We start from the raw sequence: 26,913 nt of genomic DNA, 5'->3' as shown, positions 1-26,913 counted from the left end.
CCTATTTTTATAGCTTATTTCAATGCATTCACAAATTACAGTAGCACTACAAGAGAGGTCAGCTATAAAAATATATCTTATGCTTCTAGGTTGCACTCTAATATTTGTTCATTCTCAAAGTCAACGTCAAAGACAAACCCCTATATGTGAGTCCTCACTTCCTGAGAGACAAAGTATGCGTACATAAACACAATATTCTATAATATGGTTAACCTGGAGATTGAAGGAAATCATACACACAAACAGAAGTTTTCAAATAATTATTTAAGGATGGATGAGGGCAACTATGAAACAGCCCTTTCCGAAGGGTTGAAGATTTAAGAACAAGAGGCATTGGTTACAAGATTAAGTGTAAGTGTAGAAGTTCGGGAGTAGAAAAAAAAATACTTTTCTTCGCATGGAGACTTCTGGAGTCCTTGCCATTCACTTCTCGGGCTCATGATTGGAGCAAAACTTAGATGAACAGCCAAGATCATGTTGGATACTGGATGAAAGAGAGGGCTGAAACGACACAGAAGCTGAACAGGTAAATGTGGAGTTTTATCTTGCACCTTAAGTGACAAATTGGAAAGGCTGGGCTGAAGGAGTTACAATATGGAAACAGATCAATGTACTTCTAGTACCTAAACCTTCTGCTTGGAGTCAAAATTCCCATTTCCAAACCAGGTCAAACAAAAAAGATTTTGTACTTACCTACCCCTAATTTTTCAATGGAAAATCCTACAAAGGCACCAAGCACAGGAATGCTCTGAAGTGGAGAGTGAACTTTGTGGAAAACAACCCGTTATGATGCCATAAAGAGATGCGTAAAAGACGAGCAGGCATGAGAATGAGGACGGGGACACAGGATAATGGGGGCAGGGTAGGGTGGCAGGACAGTGGATGAAACGGTAAGGGTAACAGCTAGGGGATAGTTGGATGGTCAGAATAGAATGGCTGGATGGTCAGAGTGGTCAAGTGGACAGTTAGGGTATTGACGGCAGCCAAGGGAAGTGACTAATTGGGAGTCAGAGATTGTTTTGGGGGGGTGGGGGGTGGTTGAGTCAGTGTTTCAGCTAGTTTATTCCAATCACTCTAACATCACCTGGTAGTTATCCACGTAAATGAATAAGAACCCTCTGATGTCTCAGCCTCTAATTGAAGGTTGGTGACTTTTTTTTGTAAAAAATCATTTTGTCTGAAACATTCACATTACCTGGGCAACTCAACGATCTGGAGACTGGAAGAACTGGACCTTTCAATCTAAGTAACTGTACCAGGCCAAGCATTTATTCTTTATTCATTCACGGGATGAGGGCGTAGCTGACTAGGCAACATTTATTGCACTTCCCAATTGCCCAGAGGGCAGTTAAGAGTCCACCACATTGCTGTGGGACTGGAGTTACATATAGGCCAGACCAGGTAAGGATGTCGGTTTCCTTCCCTAAAGGACATTAGTGAACCAGATTGTTTTTTTCTGGCAAATTGACAATGGATTCACATTTCATCATTAAATTCTTCTTTCCAGATATTTACTAAATTCAAATTCCACCATCTGCCATGGCAGGGTTCGAGCCAGAGTCCCCAGAATGTTATCTGGATCTCTGGAGTAACCGCCCAGCAGTAATACCACGAGGCCATTGTCTCCCCCATAGCATAACTTGTAGCTTAATTCTTTTTTATCAACTTATCGTCTGATATGGTTTTTCATCACCGCAAATTGCTACCATGCCGATCATCAGCAGTAAGAAAACAGTACCAATACTACAATACTCTTATCTTGCATATGTTGTTGAGGGCAAATTAACTTTGTACTTTGCATTTCTGATCTCAGAACCATTTGCCTCAGACATTTCTATCCTGGAACAGCAAAACAAATATGCTGGATCACCTTTACTGGCTGGAGATATTATCCAAAAATGGGTACAAAAAGGAGAAAAAGTGTTTGCATTCAAATAATCCTTTTTGACGACCTCGATGTCCCACAAGTCCTTCATTGACTGTAAAGTAAGTAGGAAAGAAAAAGAATGAATGAGAGTTTGAAATAGAATGGAAGATCAATTAAAAGGGATTTCCTCTTGACCTAAGCAAATAACAGATGAAATATATGATATGTATCTCCCTTTGGTTTAAACAACTGCCCATACCAGGGTGCTAGCTTGAACTGAATGAAAGAACAGGCTAGTCCATAGCATATTTGTTATTGCAACAAACTAGTTGCTGCTGGATGACCCAAAGCAGCTCAATAGCAAAGAAATCATCAGTTTGGAATAACTAAATCAACAAGAGAAACCTTTAGATGGAGACGTATTAGGGAGGTGTAGGAGAAACAATCAAGAAATTGGTGAGACAGGAAACCTCTTTGGTATGGCAATAAAGCAAAGCACACCAATCCTGCACGCTATGATTCACAGCCATGCAAGCACACTGGATAACCTGTTGACAACCATCTGTTCACAGCCCTTTAAAAGATGGTTGCTGGGTCACACATTAGATCAATGGTGGCTGCACTGCATGCAGCTATTTCACCAAAGGCAGCTTCAAACAGGCATAAAGCTGACATTTACATTGTGCCTTTAACATAATTAACTGTTCTAAAATGCTTCAGAGCAGCAAATGAAACAGAATAACAAAATAGAAAACCAAACACCAAGTCACACAAAAAGACATTAGCAGATTTTGAGAATTTTCTTATGGATGGAAACTGAGGTTGAGAGGCAGAGAGATGCACAGACAGTATTTCAGAGCTTCAAACCTGGACAATTGAAGACACAGCCACTAATATTGGAGCAATTCGAATTGGAATGCTCAAGCTGGAACAATTGCAGATGTTTGAGGGGTGAGTGCACACTGGACTGTTTACAGAAGTGGAGACAGGCAAAGCTAAAAAATTTGAAAACAAAAGGATGAAAAATTTAAAACTGAGATAGTGCTTGATTGACAGGCAATGCACAGAGAGGATCGGTGAAAAAGGGACTTCGTGCAAATCAAGTTTACAGCAGATAGAACGTGAGAAACCAGCCAACATCATTTTGGAATAGATAAGATTTGAGGTTGTAAATGAAGGCTTCAGGATCTGATGAAGTGAAACAGGGGTGAAGTGTACACAATGTTACGGAGGTGGAAATGTACTTTAGCGATGGCATATGCATTCAGAAGTTTGTCTTGGGATCAAGCAGGAAACCAAGGTTGTGAAAAGGCTAGTTCATTCTCAAACTATTGCCAGAGAAAGGGATGGAGTCGGTAGCTAGGAAACAAAGATTCTCATGAGAGCCAAAACAAGACAGCTTTAGTCTTTCTGATAATTAGCTAGAGAAAATTCCTGCTCATCCAGTAACAAATATTGGAAAAGCAATCTCAAAATTTAAATTTAAAAAATATTGAAACAAAGCATACAAGAATTCCCTGGATGAATACCTGAATAGGAAGGGAATAGAGGGATTATAAACCCTGTAAATAAAGACAGTTTGAATACGGAAGATAAAAATAAGTTGGCACAGGCTTAAAAGGGCCGAAGGATCTGTTCCTGCGCTGTAGTGTCCTTTGTTCTTCTTTGTTCAAAGAGACAGGATGAGTGGTGAGTTTGAGGTAGGTGCCATCAACATACATGTAAAAACTAATACCATTTTCAGATCATATCTTTAAAAAAAAAACGTTCATCTATTGGCATCATTGGTTAGGCCAGTATTCATTGCTCTTCCCTACTTGCCCAGAGGGTAATTAAGAGTCAGTCACATGGCGGGTCAGGAGTCACAAGTAGACCAGAACAGGTAGAGCTGACAAATGTCCTTTCCTAAAGATGGGTTTTACTGACAAGCTATAGCGGTTACTTGGTCATCATTGGATTAGCTTTTCACTCCACACTTCTATTAAATTTATACATCACTGAATGCCATGTGGGATTTAAACCCACATCCATGCTGGATTACTTAACCAGTGACATGTAGCATGGTGAGCTGGCAAGCCTACACAACAGTGAGGTCAGCAAATTGAAATGCCATAGGAACAAATCACAAGAGAATCATTAACAATATTGGGAAAACACCCGGGCCTGGAGGACAAGATGGGTGGGCAGCAGTTTAGCGCCAATGGAATTCAGGGAGCAGGCAGTGGGTCTCATGCATAAGATAAACTTGGAGAGAAAATAGAGAAAGTTCTGAGTAAAGACCTTTGAGGAAGTTAGAAGGGAGAATTGTGGGAGCGGCAGTTGATTGGGCAGTCTCAATCTTAGCAACAAAGCAGTCCACGAACTCCATGGATTTGTTGGGGACAGGAAAGCATGGAGAAGCGAAGGAAAAGGTGTTTAAGAAGACTATTTCCTGTGGAACAATATATCTCATATAACTTGATATCCTGCTGAATAAAGAACAGATGGTCCATGGAAGATCAATTCAAAATAAATCAAAAGAAATCATATTTTAGCTGATATGAAAAACTAGCTGCCAATTCCAATGAAGATTTATGCAGATAATTAAAAATGCAAATCATTGCAGTTCTATTGAAACAGCTTTTCTAATGTCTCTGAAAAGTCTAATTAGAAGATTATGTTCATACGCAAGACACGTCGTGACTGGAAGACATTGATTTATGTCAATTGGTGCACCGAAAGCCTACTCCATACCACGCTATTTTTGGAAGAGAGTTTGAAGTGACGTAACTTTTCCAGAATTAGAGAAGGAACTGATAAAATTGATCAGATGTATTGTTTGCACTTCTAACAGTTCATACAAGGAGGATGGACTAAAAGAGAAGTCAAGCAAAACAATTCCATCGATAGTGATGTACAGCTGTTTGATAAGTTGCTAGAAGAGGACACTAACGTAGAAAATTGAGATCCACAATGTGAGAGAGAAGACAATCTGACGGACTGATAAAAGTAATTTGTCTAGAGTTTTAAAAATGGATATTTCCCTCAAAATTCTTGTCAGTAAAACAGCTGCCAAACATTGAGGATCAAATTACAAAAAACATTAAAGGGCAGAAGAAATTCCAAAAAAAACTCAAAAGCTAGAAGAAAAGCCTAAGCTACTACACGACTACTTCAGTGTCACCTTTTCAGTCACCAGCCAGCTGTGAGATTTAACTTTGGCACCAATCAGAAGATATTGTTCTTGGACTGTGCTTTATTCCACTCAATAAACAAACTTACTCTTTTGCTAAATATTAACTTTGAAATGCAGGGGCATATTAATATTTTAAATATTGAGGATGTAGCATAATTTTCAAAACCAGAAGAAATGTATTTTGGGTAGGTGAATCATTATTGCCCCTTTTAAAATCTACTTCCCAAAAAACAAGACTACCTCCACACAGGGGTCACTGAACACTACGGAACAGGAAGCCTGACTCAATGTCCTCTTCCTTTTAGCTCAAGAATGCTCAAACCAGCTGAACTTAGTGAGTCTCTGATCTTTTCAATTAGCTGAATATTTCATTGAGATCAAAACTTCCCAAAATAATCAGGAAATTTCCACGTCCAATAAGAAAATTAGAAAGTACAATTGCCCCATGTGGGCTTTGAAAATGTAGGTTGTTTCTTGTCCAAAGTATCACAATGCATTTCAACAACTCCAGATTGCAACATAAAAGAATATCAAAAAAGAAACTCTACTTAGCAAGTGCACAATTACTTCCAACACTTCTCCACCAAATGTTCTTTGCTTAGAACATTAAGGAATCTTCTCACTTCTCAGATATAAGCAGAACCATGTGCAGGTGGCCTGATCTTATATCTGCTCATTCCAACCTATTATCCAGCAAAGTTCTTTGCTTGTGTATTGATCTTATGTCATGAATCTTTACAAAAGTTGCTGTCCCAATAATTTGCATTATGATTCCTTAATGTTCCAATTTTGCTACAGCTTTCATTACAATCTACTTCATCAGTACTTGCAACATTTAAAGACATTCATGAGCTTCCCAAATTGTTTCAGTCACAGCTTTTTAAACAGAGTCAAGAAAGTACATAACTTAAAAAAAACCTGAAAGAAAGTGAAGAGCAGCAGTGACAAGCAAAAGCAAGAGATGTAGGAAGAACCAGATTTTTTTTTAAAAAAAGGCTTTCAAAAGTAATCTGACAGAAAAGTAAAGACAGACAAAAGAAAACATAGATTCATCAGCTACAAAAGGTTAGAAATAACTACCCAATATCAGATTTATAAGGAAGGGTACTACTGCAGAAGTAAACTTATTCTACATCTACCTTTGGAATAATTAACATAAATGTTCTAAGTGTTCTTTGCAGATTCTGAACACAAATACTGAATTTCTGCCCGCAACACAACAAGCATAAAATTTCCCACCTCCAGAGAAGAAACTTAAAACAATATCATCCAGCTGAAAGATTTGTTAAGAATTTGACTGGATTAGCAGAAGTTATATATAAACCAATATGTACCTCCACATTAATTAAATAAAAATTTGGACAGTCGAATGTAAAATAAGTAGCGACAATCATGAATTTACAAATTTATTAGATAATATTTGTGTTAAAAAGACTCTTACACAAGTTAAATTCATGTTTAAAAAAGTCCTAAAAGCTGCAGCTAACTAACATGGAGTTATAGTAGTATGAAAAAAAGTTAAGATTTGTAGGAAGCTGAAAGGGACAGAAAGAAACATAATCAATTTGCGAGTTAAAACAAAATAAAACAAAACAAATAAAACAAAAAAAATTACATTGGGAACTTAAAAGATAAACAAATAAATTGCTTCGCAATACATTATTTGTTCTTTCCTAATTCAGGCATCTTCAGAGGAGATGAGAAAGCAATACTTGTCCAGAAGTTAGAGAATGTAGAGAAATCTAAGATCTACACAAAATCAGATTATACTCATCCCACAGTATCAGGCTTCTAAAAATGTGGATTGTAGCCCAAAAGGAGGCACGAGTTTAGAGCTAGTTATGACCACTGTGGACCTCAAGACAGTGTTAGAAAAGCAGTATTCTCACTAATTCCTTGCACTCACAATTGCTCACTGAGAAGTTGCTAAAATGTTCCAATCTCAAAATGGGGTCACAGGGGTAAAAGGTTGGGAAACACTGGCATTGAAACCAAATAATCAAACCGTGTCTCAGACAAGATTAGCCAACAGATTTACAAAATAAAGTGAAAAAAAAATTAGCATCTAATCGCATATTGAAAATATTTCCCATGATTCTATGCCATTTTTGTCAGTCAATGTTCTGAGAAGCTTAGTAGAGAACAGTTTAACAGCATCAAAAAAAATTGATTGTCTCATTCAATATTTATAACTGCATTTTTATTCTTTTTGATCAAAGCTAAAGCCCAATGTAACTAAGAATATTATACTACTTACACTCAGCACAATAAAGGGGGCAGATGGTGGGGAGAAACCAAATAAGTGGTATCTTTGGAAAAAGTCAAAAAAAAGTGTCAAATTACTGGGTGATTAACCAGAGAAAAAAGTTTTCAAAGTAAATCCATAGCAGGATCAATTATTTACTTGATGTTCAGAATGTGACCTTTCATACCGTTCTCATCAGAATTCTTCATATAATCTCCAACAGTGGCAGCCAATGCTAATCTTCTACTTGCACAAACTACAACCTGGCAAGCACTTTACAATTTAAAATTTACACCAACATGCTAGGGCAGAAATAATCCTTTGCCATGACCTTTTATTACTGGGTGGAAAATAGAACTAATTTCATATTTGTACTCCCCACCACCCAAGGAAAATTTTCAAGTTAAATTGAGATCAGGCTCCTGAAACATATTACAGAAATCATAAATCAGCAGTGCTTTCCTCAAATGGCTGCCACTAAAAAGCAAGTATCTTTTCAGTACTTATCTGCCTGTTTCTACAGCATTCTTGATGGTTGCTGTCAATAACACAAGTAATCATATTGAATTAGGCCACTGGGGTACGTTGCCTCTTAGTGAAATCAGCTGAGGTCTAACTTCCTCCGGTTTCCCAGTTTCAGCTTGAGCTAGAAACAGATTTTACTCTAAACCTTAAAGTAGACATTAAAAACATTTCCACCCCAACATTCGTTCACTAACATTACTGGATTTGACACTCCTAGGGCTACAATGACACACCACTGACTGTCAAAAAAAAAAATCACACAACAGAAAAAGTATTCTAAAGTGCCAACCTATTAACACAAAATGTGTTTTGCATAAACCTTGCTAAGCAGCTTGCAAGTGTGCAATGGGTAGCTACTGGTTTCAGTTACCCCAAGATGTCTCTTACAAGATAGAAAGTTGGGCATGGGCTCTCACAATGGTAATGTCCCTACCTGTGTGCCAGGAGGCCCAGGTTGAAATCCTGTCTGTTCCAAAGGTGTGTAATAATGTCTCCGAACAGGTTAATTTAAAAAAAGTGGGTGGTATGCTAAAATGAAACTAATGCGGTGTCGTACAGTGAAGCTCAGAGAGTATAATCGCTCCATGATGCTGTGGGCTTGTCAAACCCCTGTCAATCTGTCATAATACTGCCAGCTATCCTTGGAGAAAAAGGTAAAAATTGCCCATCTTAGCAAATAACACACCAGTGACTCACTTAACACAAAATCATACAAAGTTACAACACAGCGGTAGCCATCCAGCACATTTGTGCAAAGCTTGCTGACTTGCAGGGTGGCATCACTATGGCTTACTTATTCTCTATAATTATGTCATATGACATGTACAAATTTTTATCTCCTCAGTTTAAAGAAATTTGTGGCATTACACTGCAGAAAAAACTACTGCTCTTAATTTATATCTAGTAAAGAATCATAGAATCCTTAGTGTGGACACAGGCCCTTCGGCCCAACAAGTCCACACCAACACAAAGCGCATCCCACCCAGATCAATCCCCCTAATCTACATATCCCTGAACACTATGGGCAATTCAGCATGGCCAATCCATCTAACCTGCACATCTTTGGACTGTTGGTGGAAACCGGAGCACCCAGAGGAAACCCATGCAGACACAGGGAAAGAAAGGGCTTTTGTTAATTATCAGTATACACAACTCTTGGCACAAGTCTTACCACCATAAATTGTCGAATTCACTTACAGCCATACTCTTAAAATCTTAGTCTATGCTTTGGTCATCTGTTCACATTTCTGCAGCTGTTATTCTACTCAACACCACCCTTACCTCCACTTTAAATGGCTTCTTCCCCATTAAAACCATTATTCTTTCTCGTTCTGACTTCTGCCCCTGGTATGGCCCTCATCTTCAATCCCTCCTGTCCAACAGATGCAGGGTCTGAAGAAAATAGCAGGCAACTAGCTTAGCCATTCATTGCCAGGTCCAGCATGACCACATAGGTAATAATGGCACCTGCTTCTGTTTGTACAAACGTGGGATTACAACTCAGCCTAGATTGCGAAGGTGACTCCCAGCTTCTTTTCTGCTCTGTAATCCCCCTTTCCTGTCCCCTGCAGCCTCTGCTCCAAACAAATTTGCAAGGGGCTTTAGAGTTTCATTAATGCCAAGACTGGGGCCATCTGATCAACAGCCTCTGCCACTTCCTTCCCATGACCTTATACCCAAGCCAAATATTTTCCAAGGGTCTGCACCACCTTTCCCTGAACTTGCACCTTTTCCTAGTTTCTCTTCCATTCCCACTCATGATGGGGCTGCATAATTTTGTCCATCAATTGCTAAATAATCTAAATTGCTTACCCTATTATCCAGTATTAGATGAGCAGAAATTTCTTCTAATTAAATGTTTGGCAGAGTGAAGCTATGGTTTTCAGTTCCCCCAACAAGCTTCATTCTTTAGCTAATCAACTCCGTCAAGCTGCCTGGCAACGGTCAGATATTAGTGTTAATCACAGGTCTGGTATCACACTTGATCCCAACCTCAATCATGCCAATACCAAGACCACTTCATAGTAATTGTGTCAATTTGGTAGGCTTTGCCCTGGTCTCAGTTCATCTGCTGCTGAAACATTGGTCTATGCCTTCGTTACTTACAGACAACTATTCCAATGCACATCTGGCTGGTCTCCCATATTCTATCCTCCATAAACTTGAGGCCATTCAAAACCCTGTTGCCAGTGTCTTAGCTCAAAGCAAGTCGCAGTCCCCATTGCTCTGCACTCACCGAAGTACACTGGCTTCCAATTAAACAATCTTAATTTTAAAAGTTCCCACCCAAGTTTTCAAAGCAATGGTCTTGTTCCTCCATATCTCTCATCTCCTTCAAAGCCCACAACCCGAGTAGATTGGGGGTGGTGGGGTAGGTTAGCTCAGCTGGCTGGTTTGCAATGCAGATTGGTGCTAACAGTGGGACTTCAATTCCTGTACTGGCTAATGCTAGCATGAAGGTCCCAGCTTCCAAATTTTACCCTCACCTGAAGCATGGCAACCCTTAGGTAACCACCACCAGCTGTCTCTCTCTAATGGAGTGCAGCCTTCTGGAACTATGATGACTTTCAGTCGGCAGGGAAAATGTATTCCCACTCGGAGTCGGACCAAAAATAAGAGGAGACAGTTATAAAATAATTTACAAAAGAAGTAAATGCAATCTGAGAAAATAAAAGATTTACACACAGCTGCTGGTGGGATGTTGGTTTCTGTGGCAGCCTTGCTAAGGCAGCGTGGATGGATGCAGGAGGAGCAGGGCTGGTGGCATGCCAAGGAGCTACAGAAAGCTGCCATGGAGATTGAGCAGCCCTCAAGCAGGCAGAGGTTACAGCCACAGGTGCCCTCAGAATGAATGGGGCTTACAGGGACTAGCTTTTTTCTGCTCCTTCTCTATTTCCTGTGCATTAGCAAGTTGCCGTATTGACACAGGCTCCATATGATCCAAGCCACTGTGCTGGAATGAAGCCAAATGATCCAGTGGGACTGGAGGGCTGCAGGAGTGCGAGGTCATCTTTTTCTGGGGGCTGTTAATGCGATAGGCGTATTGAATTCCTAAGCAAATGGCTCCTTCCATTCAGTGACAGGAGAACAGTGCGAGATCTCTCAATTGTGCATCCACAAACACATTCACCTAATGACCAATGCCATCCATGTAAGATCACACTTTTTGCAATCCAGACAGTAGGACTTGCAAACATTGTTGGCTTCCCCAGGGCAGAGTGCCAGTGACTGTACACACGGCACTTACAAAGCCATGGCATAACATTGCATAATTCATCAATAGGTGGGATTTCATTCCATACATGCCCAGAGGATCTGAGGACCCATGTACCTGCTGCTTTTGAGGGTCCAGATTAAATGGTGATTTCAGGTGACAAAGCCTTGACTTATGACCTCAAGCACAAAGTAGAGTCCGCAATGAGATGATGTGACAGATGCTGGGGAACGGAGAGAATTGGAGCAGCCCAAGGATGAAGATGAGGAAAATGGGGCGAATGATGCTCTCTTTGTGTATGACTGAGTGCTCCGGTGTTGGATGCCACAAGCCAGACAGGACCTGATTGACAAGTGCTTCCAGTAGATGAGAACAAGGTATAGTAGAAGGAATGGTAAGTAGTTGTTGGTCATCATGCCTGCATTTACCTTGCAGTGTGGGGTGAACTGCAGCCTCCATTCACTTGTTCGTTTGTCGACAATAAAAGCTAATCTTTGAAATTGCCAGACTGCTTATCTGTATGTGCTGATGACATCTAAGGTACAAAGGTACCTCGATATAAAATCTTAGCTATAAATTAGAAAAAAAGTTTAAAAAGTTCAATATTACAGTCCTTCTGAAGTACTTAGCCATGGACCTGGATCTGGCCCTTCCACTCCAGCACAGAGACTAACACCAGCAGGAGGCAGCTGGCCAGCCTTCAGTCCCTTCGTCACATTGGTAGAAGCAAGATGGTGATGGGCAATTGAGTCCTCACTGGGCTGATCTCGGCAATGCAGCCGTCGCTGAAGCTGGGTCCAAAACCAGGCACTGAGCCCAAAGCTGCCTCCCTTCTCCACCATCGCTGCCGGGTACACAAACTCGACTCTCTCTGCTGCCGAGGAGAAACCTGCATCAGATGTGCTAGACACCTTAAGCCATGTGAGCTTCCACAGGGGGCAAGATTAAAGTTTAAAAAAATAAGAAAAGAAAAAGGAAAAAGAAAGAGTGGTCAGGGTAGCATGAGGTCCAGGCAGGAGCCTGCACACTGCACTGCTATTCTGTCACCATCTCCATACAGATGGGTTGACTTGCTTTTTTTTTAAAAAAAGAGAGAGAGAGAGAGAGAGAGAGAGAGAGAGTGTGTGTTGGAGACACTGTGGTGATGGTTTTTTTCCCAGTGAGAGATGGTACCAGAGGGGAGACGGCCATTAGGAATGTCAATTAAAATGGAACCTAGGAGGAACAGAAGTAGCAGATGTGCTTATGGTCATCTTCCAAAACTCTATAGACTGGAACAGGTTCTACGTATTGGTGGGTAGGTAATAGAATCCCATCATTTAAAGAAGGGAGGCAGCGAATTATAGACCAGTTGGCTTGACGTCAACAGTAGGAAAATGCTAGTGCCTACTGTGAAAAAATGTAATAACACACCATTTGGAAGATAGAAACAGGATCGGACAGAGTCAGCACAGATTTACAAAGAAGTTATGTTTTATGAAACTGTTGGAATGCTTTTGAGGCTGTAACTACTGGAGTGGGTAAAGGGGAGCCAATAGATGTGGGTTACTTGGATTTTTAGAAGGCTTTCAATAAGAGTTTCAACATAAAAGATTAGCATGCAATATTATTGAGATTGGAGGTCATATACTGAGAATTGGTTGGAAAAACAGGAAACAAACAGCAGGAATAAATAGGTCTTATTCTGAGTGGATGGCAGTAAATATTTAGGCACTGCAGGGATCAGTGCTTGGACCCCAGATACTAACAATATATATTAATATTGATTTAGTTGAGGAAACTGTGTGTCATATCTGTGTGTAGACGACATAAATCTGGGTAGGAGAGTAGGAGAGGATGCAGAGAAGCTTCAGTATGATTTGAATAAATTCAGTAGGTGGGCAAATACATGGCAGATGTAATATCATGTGGATAAATGTGAGGCTTTCTACTTTGGTAGCAAAATCAGACAGGAAGATTATTACCAGAACGGGGATAGATCAGAAAAATGGGAAGTGCTTTCAGACCTCAGTATGTTTGTACACCAGTCACTGAAGGTAATCATGTGAAGAAGGCAAATGGTATGTTGGCTTTCATAGCCTGAGGATTTAAACACGGGAGCAGGGTGTCTTACTGCAATTGTACACAGCATTGTTAACACCACACTTCGGGTATTGTGTGCAGTCTTGCACTCCCAATCCGAGGAAAGATGTGGTGTTTAATGAGGGAGTTCAAAAATTGACCAGACCAATTCCCAGAATGATGGGTCTGACATACAGGGACAGACAGGATCAGTTAGGACTATATTCACTGCAGTTTACAAGAATATGGGGAATATCTGAAATCTGTAAATATTCCAACAGGGTTAAACAGCATTGATGCAGGGAAGAGGTTCTCGTTGACCTGGGTGTCCAAAACCAGGGATCACTTTCTAAGGATATGGGATAGGCCTTTTAGGACAGAGATGAGGAGAAATGTCTTCACCCAGAGGGTGCGAGTATATGGAATTCTCCGCCATAGCAAACTGAACTTAAAACATTGAAGATGTTAAAGAAAGATGCTTGAGCGGTTCTTACGACTAAAGGGATGAAAGGGTATGGAGAGGAAGTGGGAGCAGGGTAGTATGTTGGATAATTGGTCATGATCATATTGAACAGCAAATTAGGTTCAGAAGTCCAAATGGCCTACACTCCTGTTCCTATATTCTACATTACTTGCATCAAGCTGAAAAACATTTGTAATGAAACAAATATCACACTTGAAAATATATCTATCCAAACTGCTTCCTTAATTAATACTAGGCATGTCCAACAAGGAAGGGCATTATGCTAGAAGTGGTACTTGGCAATGATGCACAACAAGTAACTGCACTGACTTTGGAGGACACTTTGTAAATAGCGGTCATAGCTAAAGAAAAACATAACTAATTTCTTTCATTTTCAATGTGAACCTAAGGAAAGATGTTGAATCATAAAGATGCTTTTGAAGAACGAAAGAAACTTGAATCCAGATTAATATATTGTCCTTTACAACTGATTAACAGCAAACAAACAGTGACATATGAAAACAAAATGTTATTTCTCTCCACATTCATTGTATTCTTTCATGAGACGTGAGCATTGCTGGCAAGGCCAGCATTTCTAATCCATCCCTATTAACATTAAGGTAGCTCATCACACACACACACACACACAGTGAAGCTAGGCAGGGAATTCCAGGATATTGACTAAGTCACAGTAAGGGGCTGAGTCAAAATAGTGTGTAGCTTAGAGGGAAACTTGCACTTTGCTGTTCCAGGAGTCTGTTGACTTTGTTTAGAAGGTGCTGTCGAAGCAGTCTTGGTGAGATATTGCCATTTATAGTATAATTATGCTGCATTTTGTACACTGTTGTATATTGCTGCCACTGTATGTTGGTTATGGATCGGGTGCAATAAAGCAGGCTCTTTTGTACTGGACGGTGGTCGAGTGTTGTTTCAGCTGTACTCATCCAGGCAGGTGGAATTTATTACAGCAGACTCCTGACTTGTGCCTTGGACATCTTTGGGGATCAGGAGGTGAGTTAATGCACAAATAGTTCTTGCCCTCTAACTACTCGTCCAGCGATAGTATTTATGTGCAAGGTCCAATTAAGTTTCTACTCAATGGTAACCCCAGTCTCTATCTTGATGCAGAGCTCCAGCATGGAGCAAAGCAAACCAGAGAAATAACTCCGTAATCTTCTGTTTGGGGACCTTACAGCCTTCAGAACTCAACATCAAATTGAATAATTTTATAGCATGAGTACGTTCTTCCATCTCTATTACCTATCCCTTGATCCCAGGTGCTGTCAGGGCAAGGGCTGCTTTCAGCACAGCCAATGTATTTTCAACTAATCATGGCCCATGTTATCACCTATCCAGCTTCTCTACTTCCACAGCTTACTATCAACAATTCATTTGTTTCCTTTTTGTTTTCCTCTCTCCCTAGGCTCTAGCTCTGTCTCTCCACTCATTCCTTCTCCCCCGCACCTCTCATCAGTATAAATATCACCTTACCCGGTTGTTATCCATTCTGAAGAATCGTTGCTGACTCAAAACGTTACCCATTTTCTCTCCACAGATGCTACCAGACCTGCTGAGTTTCTCCAGCAATTTCTGTTTTTGAATCCAATCTATTTTACACATTATGTCGATGCACTGTGATGTATCTGCTTTCTGATGGTTTGATTGGAGTTTTGGAATTAACCCGATGTCCACAATTGGGAGGTATCTGGGTGAAGTACTGGGTAAGCACATTTCAGCCAAAATAACAAAATAACCTCAATTCAATAAGTGGAGATTAAAGCAAGAATGAGGTTTAAAAGAAAACAGACATAATAAATATTGAATAATAATGCACAAGAAAACCGAAAGTATAAATAATGAGTCTGGCAAAGAAAAAGGGAATTTGCAAAACATTTTATTATTTAGCTTATCTGCCTGTAATGATGAAAAAAAATCACGTTACAATCAGAAATGGTGGAGGTCATATGGCATTTCAAATTGAGGGAACAGCAGAACTGCTTTAAGTACTGTGCATCTGGTTTTCAGGATGGTAAAATCATAATGCAAGACAACTCAAGAATTATTTAGAAGGGCTGCTACTAGAGATAAAGCTATGAAAGTATACAATACTACAAATTGCTGTTTGATAATGTAGAACTTGGAGATAGCGCATTATCAGGCAAAGCTCTTCAACCAGCTAAATGCTAGAACGGCAACACACAACCAGAATTGGCTGGCCAAACAATTAGCAGCCTTTTCTCCTGTAGTATTAAGTGATGTGATCATTTCAGACTTCACATTCTTACATTTATTGTAATGAATACAAAATGAAAAGCTTTCACAAGACGTCTCTCTTTTCAGCTACATTGCAAATTAAAGAGGACTAACAGCAACTGAATAACCAAATCAAGATGGCTTGCATTTCTCAGAAATCAAGGTCGTCTCTGCAGGAATGGTTTCACTATCAGAGTGGTAAATACTACAATACTGTAATGGCAAAAGGATATTGTAGGAAATTAATGGCCAATTAGTCTTGGATCATTTGTAGGTGAGTTTCTGCAGTCCACGATATTGGGAAGGAGATTAGTCATTACTTAACAAGGCGTGGATTACTCAGGGATAGTTAGTTAGTTAGAATTTAAAAGACAAGTCACGCATTCCTGGCCAATCAGTTTTCCCACTGGATTACAATGTATTTTCAGGAGTTGAGAAAACATAGCACATGCTATTTAAAAAGAGATTGTAGCCACATAGATTAAAAAAAAGGGAAGAAAAACAAGAAGCAGAGAATCACAGAAGTTAGTGTTCTTTCCCCAGTCAGGAGGATAGTACTGGCATACCCCTGGTACCAAGAAAGAAGGATCAACATCATTCTTCTTGCTTCAAAAGGAGAAGTATGCAGTCCACACTAAATTAAGTACCATTATGAACGGAGGAAAACAAAATGCAGGAACATACAGAAACACACAGGTCATACTGAACAGAAAGGAGCATGGCAAATAACTCGAAGCAGAGCATTATCATATTTCAAAACATAAGATTCTTAACAGCGTAGCGAAAGAGTAATTTAGGGGTATGAATACATGGATTTTCAAATGCCATAATACAGATGGAAAGTGGAAATTGTAGAGTGGTTTTCATATATGGAGAGAAATATAAAATAAAAGGAAATGGCACAGTGGTTAGCACTGCTGCCTCAATAGCACCAGGGACCCAGGTTCGATTCCACCCTTGGGTAACATTCTCCCCCAAGCTGCGTGGGTTTCTCACACAGTCCAAATATGTGCAGGTTAGGTGGAATAAACATGCTAACTTGCCCATGGTGTCCAAGGATGTGTAGGCTTGGTAGATTAGCTATGGGAAATGTGGGGATATGGAGTAGGGTAGATGGGTGGGATGCTGTTTGCAGGGTCATTGTGTACTCGATGGGTCAAATGGCCTGTATCCACATTGAAGGGATTCAATGAAATATCGAATTTTAAAAGGATTGTCTGAAGTTAATGTACCATAAACAGTGTTCAGCTCACCAAAAAAAGAAAATAAAAAGAGAATATTAGAGCTATAGGCAAGGTAAAGTAAAAACTTACTTTCACTACAGGAAAAAGAAAAAAGGTTGTGGATATCGTTATGTTATTTTAGAACAAAGAACAATACAGCACAGGAACAGGCCCTTCTGCCGTCCATGCCTGCGCTGTGACATTTTTCCCTTCCGTTTTAAAACTGTCTTCACTTACAGGATCTGTATCCCTCTATTCCCTTCCTATTCATGTAATCGTCCAGGTGCTTCTCAAATGCTGCTATTATATCTGCTTCCACCACCTCGTCTGGCAACGCATTCCAGGTACTCACCAACCTTTGAGGGAAAAACTTGTCTTGCACATCTCTTTTCAACTTGCCCACGGCATCGAGAACCCGTGTCACCTAGTAATTGCTGCCTCCACCCTGGGAAAAAGCCTCATACTTTCCACTTTAGTTAGAGATTGTTGAATATGATCTAATAGAAGTTTTCAAATTTACAGCACACTGAAGGACTGTTCTCTATGTGTAGTGCATTGGTAATAAAGGACAATGTCATATGAATTACGAACAGCTTCTGCACCAAAGACTAGACTGCTTTACAACAATTGTATAGAGGAGGCAGAGAGTAAAATAGCATTTAAAAGAAAACAAAATATGTATCTGAAAATAGTATGAATTTCTACAAAAGGAAAGGGAAATGTGATCAGATTAGGTATCTCTAACTGAGGAATTGGCATCTGTGAAATTATTGAACTTACATTTTCAGGACAGATGAAAAGAAAAAGAATTTTAAAAACTATATAATACACAAAGCCCTGTACAACAATTTCACTTGTTACAATCATACAGCTTAGAAAAATCAAGCTACCTGTAAATGAACAACAATCCTAATTTAAGCACGAAATACTGGGACAGATTACAAACAATTTGGATAATGTTCTGATATTTTAACATTATTTCTTCCTGACATATAGACAAGGCAAGTGGGGGTTTGCCACTAATGGGATCATTTGAAGCAGTTAACAGGAGTTTTATTGGGAAATGTGCCCTGTACTCATTGTCCTTCCATCCTCTTCGAACACAGTTGATGTCCCTCCCTTTACATCACTTTCTCTTTTCTTTTAGTCATTCAGGAGCATGCAAATGTAATGTCTTGCCTTTATGAGAGTTTGAAATTTATCTGCCAATCTGTATTAACACTGCCAAATTTTTTAATACTCGCTGACAAGGAATGATATACCTATGGTAATTTGGAAAGGTAGCAAGTTAGGTAATGACTCTTGTCCAGGTATTGCCTGGTTTCAAATCCATTCTTTCCTAATGCCTGCTCTGTCTGTTGGCCTAGTTTCTATGAGCATGGAACTCAAGCACAAATCTGCCACAAAAATGGAATTCATAGTCAGAATCTGGTATTATAAACAGAAAACAGATAGAATGACGATACAAAGGAAAGTGCTCTTCTAAGACTGAAACTGAGCCACATGGGACAGCACAATGGCTCAGTGGTTAACACTGCTGTCTCAGTTCCACCCTTGGGTGACTGAGTGTGGAGTTTGCACATCGTCCCCATATCTGCGTGGTTTTCCTCCGAGCGCTCCAATTTCCTCCCACAGTCCAAAGATACGCAAGTTAGGTGGCTTCGGCATGCTAAATTGCCCATTGTATCTAGGGATGTGCAAGGTATGTGGGTTAGCCACAGGAAATGCAGAGATAGGGTAGGGGTGTGGGTCGAGGTGGGATGCTCTTTGGGGGGTTGTGTGGACTTGACGAGCCAAAAGGCCAGCTTCACCACTGTACAGATTCTATGTAGTGGAAGACGGCAATGATTTTACTGACTTAGGTAGTTTGATATTGGCAGTAGATGCCTGAAACAGACAATGCCCTATTGCTCAAAGTAACACCCCTATATTTAAGAGCATGATAATAACACAAGCTCGTGAGGCAATACATTTGAAGACAAAACAGAATTGTAAAGTTGTTTCAGCACAGGAGGCCGCCGTTCAGCGTGCTGTGTCAATGGTGATCCTCTGCAGGAGTAACATTCTTAATCGTTACACCAATGAGAACAGTTTCTCCAGAAATATTTCACACAAACCTCTCACGGTTTTGAATGCCCCTGTCAAATGTCGTTTTATTCCATTATCTTGAACTTGCTACAAATTTGTTGTGCAGCACTTCATCCAACATTTATTGGAACTGCTTGCACTCCGTACTAGCATGATCCTCATCAACCCCCTCTGTAGCCTCAAAATGTTCAAGCAAGTTAGTGAAAGATGATTAGCTCCTAACAATGGTTAACCACTGTGAAAAGTACACAATGAAAAATTTCCTTTCATATAGAAGACTACAAACACTACAAATAGAATCTAGGATAATGGGAACTGCAGATGCTGGAGAATCCAAAATAACAAAATGTGGAGCTGGATGAACACTGCAGGCCAAGCAGCATCTCAGGAGCACAAAAGCTGACGTTTCGGGCCTAGACCCTTCATCAGAGAAGGGTCTAGGCCCGAAAACGTCAGCTTTTGTGCTCCTGAGATGCTGCTTGGCCTGCTGTGTTCATCCAGCTCCACACTTTGTTAAAAAGAATCTAGGGTTTATTCATTGGTGAGAAAGTAAGGTCGCTATTAACTAATCTAAGTCTGAGGATCTGCTAAATTTAAAGAGATAAATGTTAACATGTAAAAATATAAGTTGTAACATGTAAGGTCAGACAGTGCAACAGTCAAGATGGGAAGTTACTCAGGCTACTTGTAAACAAACATTTTCATGCAGAGGGCAGTGCGTGCATGGAATGAGCTGCTGGAGGAAGTCATGGAAGCAGGTAAAATTGCAACATTCAAAAAAGGCACGGCGGGGGAATGGGTATATGAATAGGAAGGGTTTAAGAGGGAAATGGGTCAAATGGGACCAGGTTAATTAAGGATATCTGGTCGACATAGATGAGCTGGACCCAAGGGGTTGCTTCCATGCCGTAAAATGCTGAATTTACAATTATTATATTTAAGATCAGATTTGTTTGGAATGTTTGAAAAAAAAAAAAATCGGTTATGATTGCTTCTTCATTTGCAGATTGGAAATTGGTAAATTTGGAAGGTTTTGTTCCTTTTCCCATGATCCAAACTACTTTGTTTCTGCCATACGATGATCCCAGAATAGTCCATACACCATTAAGGATCAATATTTTAAACAATAAAGTATACAAACTATTTTACAAAGGAGTTTCAAAATATTTCCAAACAAAAGCACATGAAGGCAAATAATATTCCTGTTTAGACTTTTCTGTATAAAATGTATGTGTTCAAACAAACATTTCTCTTTGTCTCAATAATTCATGTTCAGCATAGCCCAACTCTTTACAAGAACTGACCACTTCACAAACTAAAAAAAAATCAAAGAATTAATACATCTCCAATATTTAATTCAGAGACTATAGCGCTCGTGTACTTTAAGTGGAATGCGCTGTTTAGAAAAAAAATTTCAATTAAAAAAAATGAAATTAGTCTTCAGTCTTCATTGCAGAGACTATAAAAATGATACTATTTTAAGTCATTTTTATTATGGTCTGTCAAAGATCAGTATTCATACCTTCAGAGATAGTAGGAACAGCAGATGCTGGAGAATCTGAGATAACAAGGTGTAGAGCTGGATGAACACAGCAGGCCAAACAGCAGAGGAGCAGGAAAGCTGACATTTCAGGCCTAGACTCTTTTTCAGAAATAGGGGAGGGGAAGGGGGTTCTGAAATAAATAGGGAGTTAGGGAGAGGAGGATAGAAGATGGATAGAGGAGAAGATAGATGGAGAGGAGACAGTTCAAAGAGTTGGGGACAGAGCCAGTAAAGGTGAGTGTTGGTAGGGAGTTAGGGAGAGGATAGATCAGTCCAGGGAGTACGGACAGGTCAAGCAGGCAGGCTGAGGCTAGTAGGTAGGAGATGGGAGTGGGGCTTGAGGTAGGAGGAGGGGATAGGTGGAAGGAAGGACAGGTTAAGGAGGTGGGAATGAGCTGAGCTGGTTTTGGGATGCGGTAGAGGGAGGGGAGATTTTGAAGCTTGTGAAGTCCACATTGATACCATTGGATTGCAGGGTTCCCAAGCAGAATAGGAGTTGCTGTTCCTGCAACCTTCGGGTGGCATCGTTGTGGCACTGCAAGAAGCCCAGGATGGACATCTCATCTAAGGAATGGGAGGGGGAGTTAAAATGGTTCACGACTGGGAGGTGCAGTTGAATTGAGCCTAGGTGTTTTGCAAAGCAGTTCCCAAGCCTCCACTTGGCTTCCCCAATGTAGAGGATGCCATAACGGGAACAGGGGTACAGTATGCCACATTAGCAGATGTGCAGGTGAACACCTACTTGATGTGGAAAGTCTTCTTGGGGCCTGGGATGTGGGTGAGGGAGGAAGTGTGGGGGCAGGTGTAGCAATTTCTGCGGTTGCGGGGGAAAGTGCTGGGTGTGGTGGGGCTGGAGGGGAGTGTGGAGCGGACAAGGGAGCCTTGGAGAGAGTGGTCTCTCCGGAAAGAAGACAACGGTGGGGAGGGAAAGACATCTTTGGTGGTGGGGTCAGATTGCAGATGGAAGTGTTGGAGGATGATGCGTTGGATCCGGGGATTGGTCGGGTGACGAGGGGGATTCTGTTTTGGTTGTTACTGCAGGGACCGGGTGTGAGAGATGAATTGCATGAAATGCAGGAGACACAGTCGAGGGCTTTCCAGACCACTGTGGGGTGGGGTGGGGCGAGGAGGGAAGTTGTGGTGGTGGAGAAGTTGTGGTCCTTGAAAAACGAGGACATCTGAGATGTGCAGGAGTGGAATACCTCATCCTGGGAGCAGATGCGGCAGAGGCGAAGGAATTAGGAGTAGGGGATAGCATTCTTGCGGGAAGATGGGTGGGAGAAGGTGCGTTCTAGGTAGCTGTGGGAGTCGGTAGGCTTGAATTGGATATTGGTTTCCAGGTGGTTGCCAAAGATGGAAACACAGAGGTCCAGGAAGGAGAGAGAGGTATCAGAGATGGTCCAGGTGAACTTAAGATTTGGGGTGGAAGGTGTTGAAGTGGATGAGCTGTTCGAGCTCCTTGTGGGAGCATGAGTTTGTGCCGATACAGTCAATGTAATGGAGGAAGAGGTGGGGTTTAGGGCCAGTGTAGCTACGGAAGAGGGATTGATAGCCCAATGGTATCACTGTGGACTTCACAAGCTTCAAAATCTTCCCTCCCCCGCCGCATCCCAAAACCAGCCCAGCAAGTCCCTGCCTCCCCAACCTGTCCTTTCTCCCACCTCAAGCCCCACCCCCCATCTCTGACCTACTAGCCTCATCCCGCCCCCTTCGCCTGTCCGTCCTCCCTGGACTGACTTATCTCCTCCCTAACTCCCCACCTACACTCAGCTTTACTGGCTTCATCCCTGGCTGTGACCTGTCTGTCTCTTGTCTACCTATCTTCTTTTCTATCCATCTTCTATCCTCCTCGCCCTCTCTCTGCCTATTGATTTCAGAACCCCCTTCCCCTCCCCCATTTCTGAAGAAGAGTCTAGGCCCGAAACATCAGCTTACCTGTTCTTCTGATGCTGCTTGGCCTGCTGTGTTATCCAGCTCTACACCTTGTTATCTCAGCATTCATATCTTAGCATGCAGTTCATAATTTATTCTTACACGAGATCTTAAACACAGACTTCTTCACCTCTTTCCTTGCTTCCACAATACTCAAGCATTTAAACATAAGCTTTGTGCGGCCTAATCAAATCCTGATTCGCTGACGAACTTGTTCTTTTCCTGAATCTCAGTGGTATTTTGACTAGAGACCTTAACCTTTATTTCTCAATAGGCCATTACACGTTGTGCTTAGGAAGGTCCGTTATTGTAGTTGCTTTAAACAAAAATTGGATGTAGTAAAATTAGATTTTAGAAATGATAAACTCCTATTATAAAATTACATTTTGTTCTGTGCTATTGTTAAGTTCCAATACACAGTGTCATCAAGTTGCATTTGTAATAAGCTCCCTGGTCTATTAAAATGCCTTCTTAGAACACAGGACCTACCAGAATTCCAGAGACTGAATATCTATGTACCACACAATCTGGCCAGAGACCTAAGAAGTCTATTGTCTACAGTTAAGAATACCAGTGGGTTTTTTTTTTCAAATTTATAATAGTAGTAAAACATTTACTCTTCGCTACTCTTTGAGAAAAGAATTTGTACCATCACTGGTGTAAGAACACTCAAATGAAATTGTCTAAAGTCCCTACTGTACAATGGAGGCTGGAATGTATAGGTCTGTATTACTGACAAAATGTATCAGTTAATTAATAGTACTTCATAAATACTAAAGTGATTAGAATACTGCCTATTCAACGTTGCCTTGTATTCAACATCATTTGAGATTTAGAGTCATACCGCACAGAAACCGCCCCTTTGGTCCAACCGGTTCATGTTGAACATAATCCCAAACTAAAATAGTCCCAACTGACTGGTCCTGGCCCATATCCTTCCAAACCGTTCCTATTCATTTATCCATCCAAATGTCTTTTAACGTTGTAATTCTACCCGCATCCACCACTTCGTCAAGAAGTTCCACACGTGAACCATCCTCTTTAAAAAAAATTGCCTTGTTTTTGACATCTCTCTTCTCTCATTTTTAAAATGTGCACCCTAGCCTCGAAATTCCCCATTTTAGTGAACAGACAACCACCATCAACTCCATCTGTCCTTCTCATTTTATAAAACTTTTTTAGGTCACCTCTCAGCCACCTACAGTCTAGTGAAAAAATGTCACCAGTCTATCCAGCCTTTCCTTTAATAACTCAAACCTTCCACACCTGGCAACTTCCTGGTAAATGTCTTCTGAACGCTCTCCAGCTTGATAACATCCTTCCTATAAAACAGGTGTCCAGAGGTGGACACAATATTCCTGATTAGGCCTCACCAATGTCCTGTACAACCTCAACATCAACATCCCAACTCCAACACTCAAAGGGCTGAGCAATGACTTCAAGTGTGCCAAATGCCTTTTTGATTATTTTGCATATATGTGACAAAAACTTGAACAAATTATACCTATCCTTAGGTCCCTCTGTTCTACAACACTACTCAAGGCACTACCCTTAATTGTATAAGCTCTACCCTTGTTTGTTGTATCAAAATGCAAGACTTCACATTTATCTAGATTGAACTAATTTCATTTTTCAGCCCGTTGACCCATTTGATCAAGATTTCTTTCTAATCTTTGAAAGACCTTCTTCACTGCCTACAATACCACCAATTTTGGTTTCATCTGCAAACTTACTAACCATGTCTTCTATATTCTATCCAAATCATTTATATAAATGACAAACAAAAGAGGATCCAGAACTGATCCCAGTGGAGCTCTGCTGGTCACAGACCTCCAGGCCGAAAAGCAATCCTCCACATTACTCTGTCTCCTGCCATGAAGCCAGTTATACATCCAATTGGCAATTGCATCCTGAATCCCATGTGATCAAACTTTACTAAATAGTCTACCATGTGGAACCTTGTCAAAGGCTTTACTAAAATCCAAATAACCAGCATCTACTGCTCTGCCATCTTTTTGGTGGCTTCCACATAAAACCTCTATCAAGTTTGAGAGGTACGATTTTCCTCACAAAACCATGCTGACTATCCCTAATCGATTTTTACCTCTCTAAATGTTTATAAATCCTTTCTCAAACAAAAGTTACATTAGCCATCCTCCAGTCCTTTGAGGACACGAGTTAAAATGTTATGTTGAAGTTGTACAGGACATTGGTGAGGCCTCTTCTGGAATACTGTGTCCAGTTCTGATGCCTCGTTATAGGAATGATATCATCAAGCTGGAGAGGGTTCAGAAGAGATTTTCCAGGATGTTGCTTGGTTTGGAAAATTTGAGTTATAAAGAAAAGGCAGGAGAGGCTGGGACTTTTATTCCCCACTGGAGCATGCGAGGTTGAGAGGTGACCTGAAAGAAGTTTGTAAATTAACGAGAGGTACACAGATAGAGAAAAGACATCTACCAGCAATTCTAAGATGGGGAATTCCATAAATAGGGGGCACATTTTTAAGGTGACAGCAGAGAGATTTAAAAAAAGACACGAGGCAAATTTTGTTTTAAATACACAGAGCATGGTTCGCGTGTGGAATGAACTTGCTCATGAAGTGATGGATGCGGGTACAATTACAACATTTAAGAGATATTTGGATGGATATATGAATAGGAAAGGTTTGGAAGGGTACAGGCCAGGAGCAGGCTGGTGGGACTAGTTTAGTCTTTTTTAATAAAGCACAAGAACAACAGTGAAAACACATTCAAACACTCGCAAATCACCTTATCCTTAGGCCTTAAATAAAATTAACCCTTGAGCTTTTGTGTGCAAAAAAGATTCCATTATTTCATTTTTAGCAATAGCACAACTGCACTCCTTTCCAAGAACCTCACTCTCTTTATCCACTGATTGATGAAGCTATTGTATGCCCCATATTTTAACACCATTCTCAATTTGATGTTTGAATTATACACTTTAAAAACTTAATACAAAATTCATAGTCATATTGTAAACCTTCAGCATAAAATCTCTTTTAAAAAGAAGAGTTCGCCACCAAAAGGAGACAGGGTGATAAGCCATTTCAGTGGTATATTCAAACTATTTGTAGTTAACAGTACAATTAGTTACAGCATCTCAAGATTTCAAAGCACTACATTAAAAAGTAACTAAATTAAGAGATTTTTCCAATGTTCATTTTTAAAAAGTCAAAACACAATCTGAGAGGTGCAAGATCCATGTTATATTAAAAATAAGCAGTGTTATAATCAACACATTTATCTTTGTCCTTAAAAACAAAACCAAGTACTTTCATTTCACTACATTCCTTGCCTATTCCTCCAGCTCAAGTGCAAAGCTCCAAATGCAGCATCAACCGACGGCAAAGGCCTGGGTGATTTATGGATCACAAAAGGGCCTGGTGGTGCTATTCGTACGTCTCATAGCAACAAGTGCAGTTTCATATCTCTCTCTATCTCTACCCCCCGCCCCTTTGGCACACCATTTCAGATATTTTAAAAGAAGGAATAAATGAACGTTAATTTTAGAAACAGGTCAGTTGTAGTGTATTAATATGTGGGGGCACACATACATACACACTCACCTTTGCTTTCCTGAGCCCCTCCTGTGTCTCTGCTGCCTGCTCTATATGGACCCATCTGCTGCTCTCTGCCGCAGGCCCGGCGCTGATCTTCACCCTGAACAGCTTCTCTATGTGAGGGATGAGGTTCTCCAGCCTAACGCTGGCACTCAGTGGGATCACGAAATCCAGCATTCTCTTCCCCCGACCTCGGTTCCGGGCCGTATTTTTCTTGAAAAGGATGACAAGCCCGGAATGGTTGGTTTCCCCCCTCCCACCCCGCCCCCAACCCCCCCCTTGCCCTGTTAGGACTACAGCAGGAAACGGCCGATCCTCTGCCTCCTCCTCCGCCCCTTCGCCTCGCTGTTCCCTCGCTCGTTCATGATCCTGCGTCTCTTTTCTCTCTCTTTTTCAATTTTCTTCAATACTCGACACTTCCCTCTACAGGCTCAAAATGAGCTTCGTTTGCCTATTTGTTTACAACACCATGTATTCACTTACCCATTTTTGCTTGGCCATTGGCCAGCCCCTGTACGTAGATTGTATTTAAATTCAAGTTAAAACCAAAAAACCCTTACCTTTGTGTTATAAATTAGTTGTGATTTATGAATTGTATATTAATAAAATAAAAAGGTCTATATTTATGTGTCTCATACCTTAGCATTGAACTGTTGTGGTTGTTCTCATAAATCATACTCAAACAATCTCAGTCTCTTCATAATCAAAGCACTGGAATATATTGGTAAATTTCATCTCTTAACG

At 40.6% G+C, this 26,913-nt stretch overlaps 1 protein-coding gene across 1 annotated transcript in view; it reads right to left on the bottom strand.

Annotated features, from left to right (window-relative positions):
• Positions 1-26,201, bottom strand: part of zc3h12b (zinc finger CCCH-type containing 12B) — an 88,097-nt gene extending 61,896 nt beyond the window's left edge. The window contains exon 1 of the mRNA XM_048544179.2: positions 26,176-26,201. The gene's annotated coding sequence lies outside the window, so the exon portion shown is untranslated. The remainder of the gene's footprint in view (positions 1-26,175) is intronic.
• Positions 26,202-26,913: the final 712 nt, after the last annotated feature.

Source organism: Stegostoma tigrinum, chromosome 15 (assembly GCF_030684315.1).
Source record: "Stegostoma tigrinum isolate sSteTig4 chromosome 15, sSteTig4.hap1, whole genome shotgun sequence".
Lineage (NCBI taxonomy): Eukaryota > Metazoa > Chordata > Chondrichthyes > Orectolobiformes > Stegostomatidae > Stegostoma > Stegostoma tigrinum.
The sequence above is the reverse complement of the archived record's forward strand: the minus strand, read 5'-3'. Positions and strand labels throughout refer to the sequence as shown.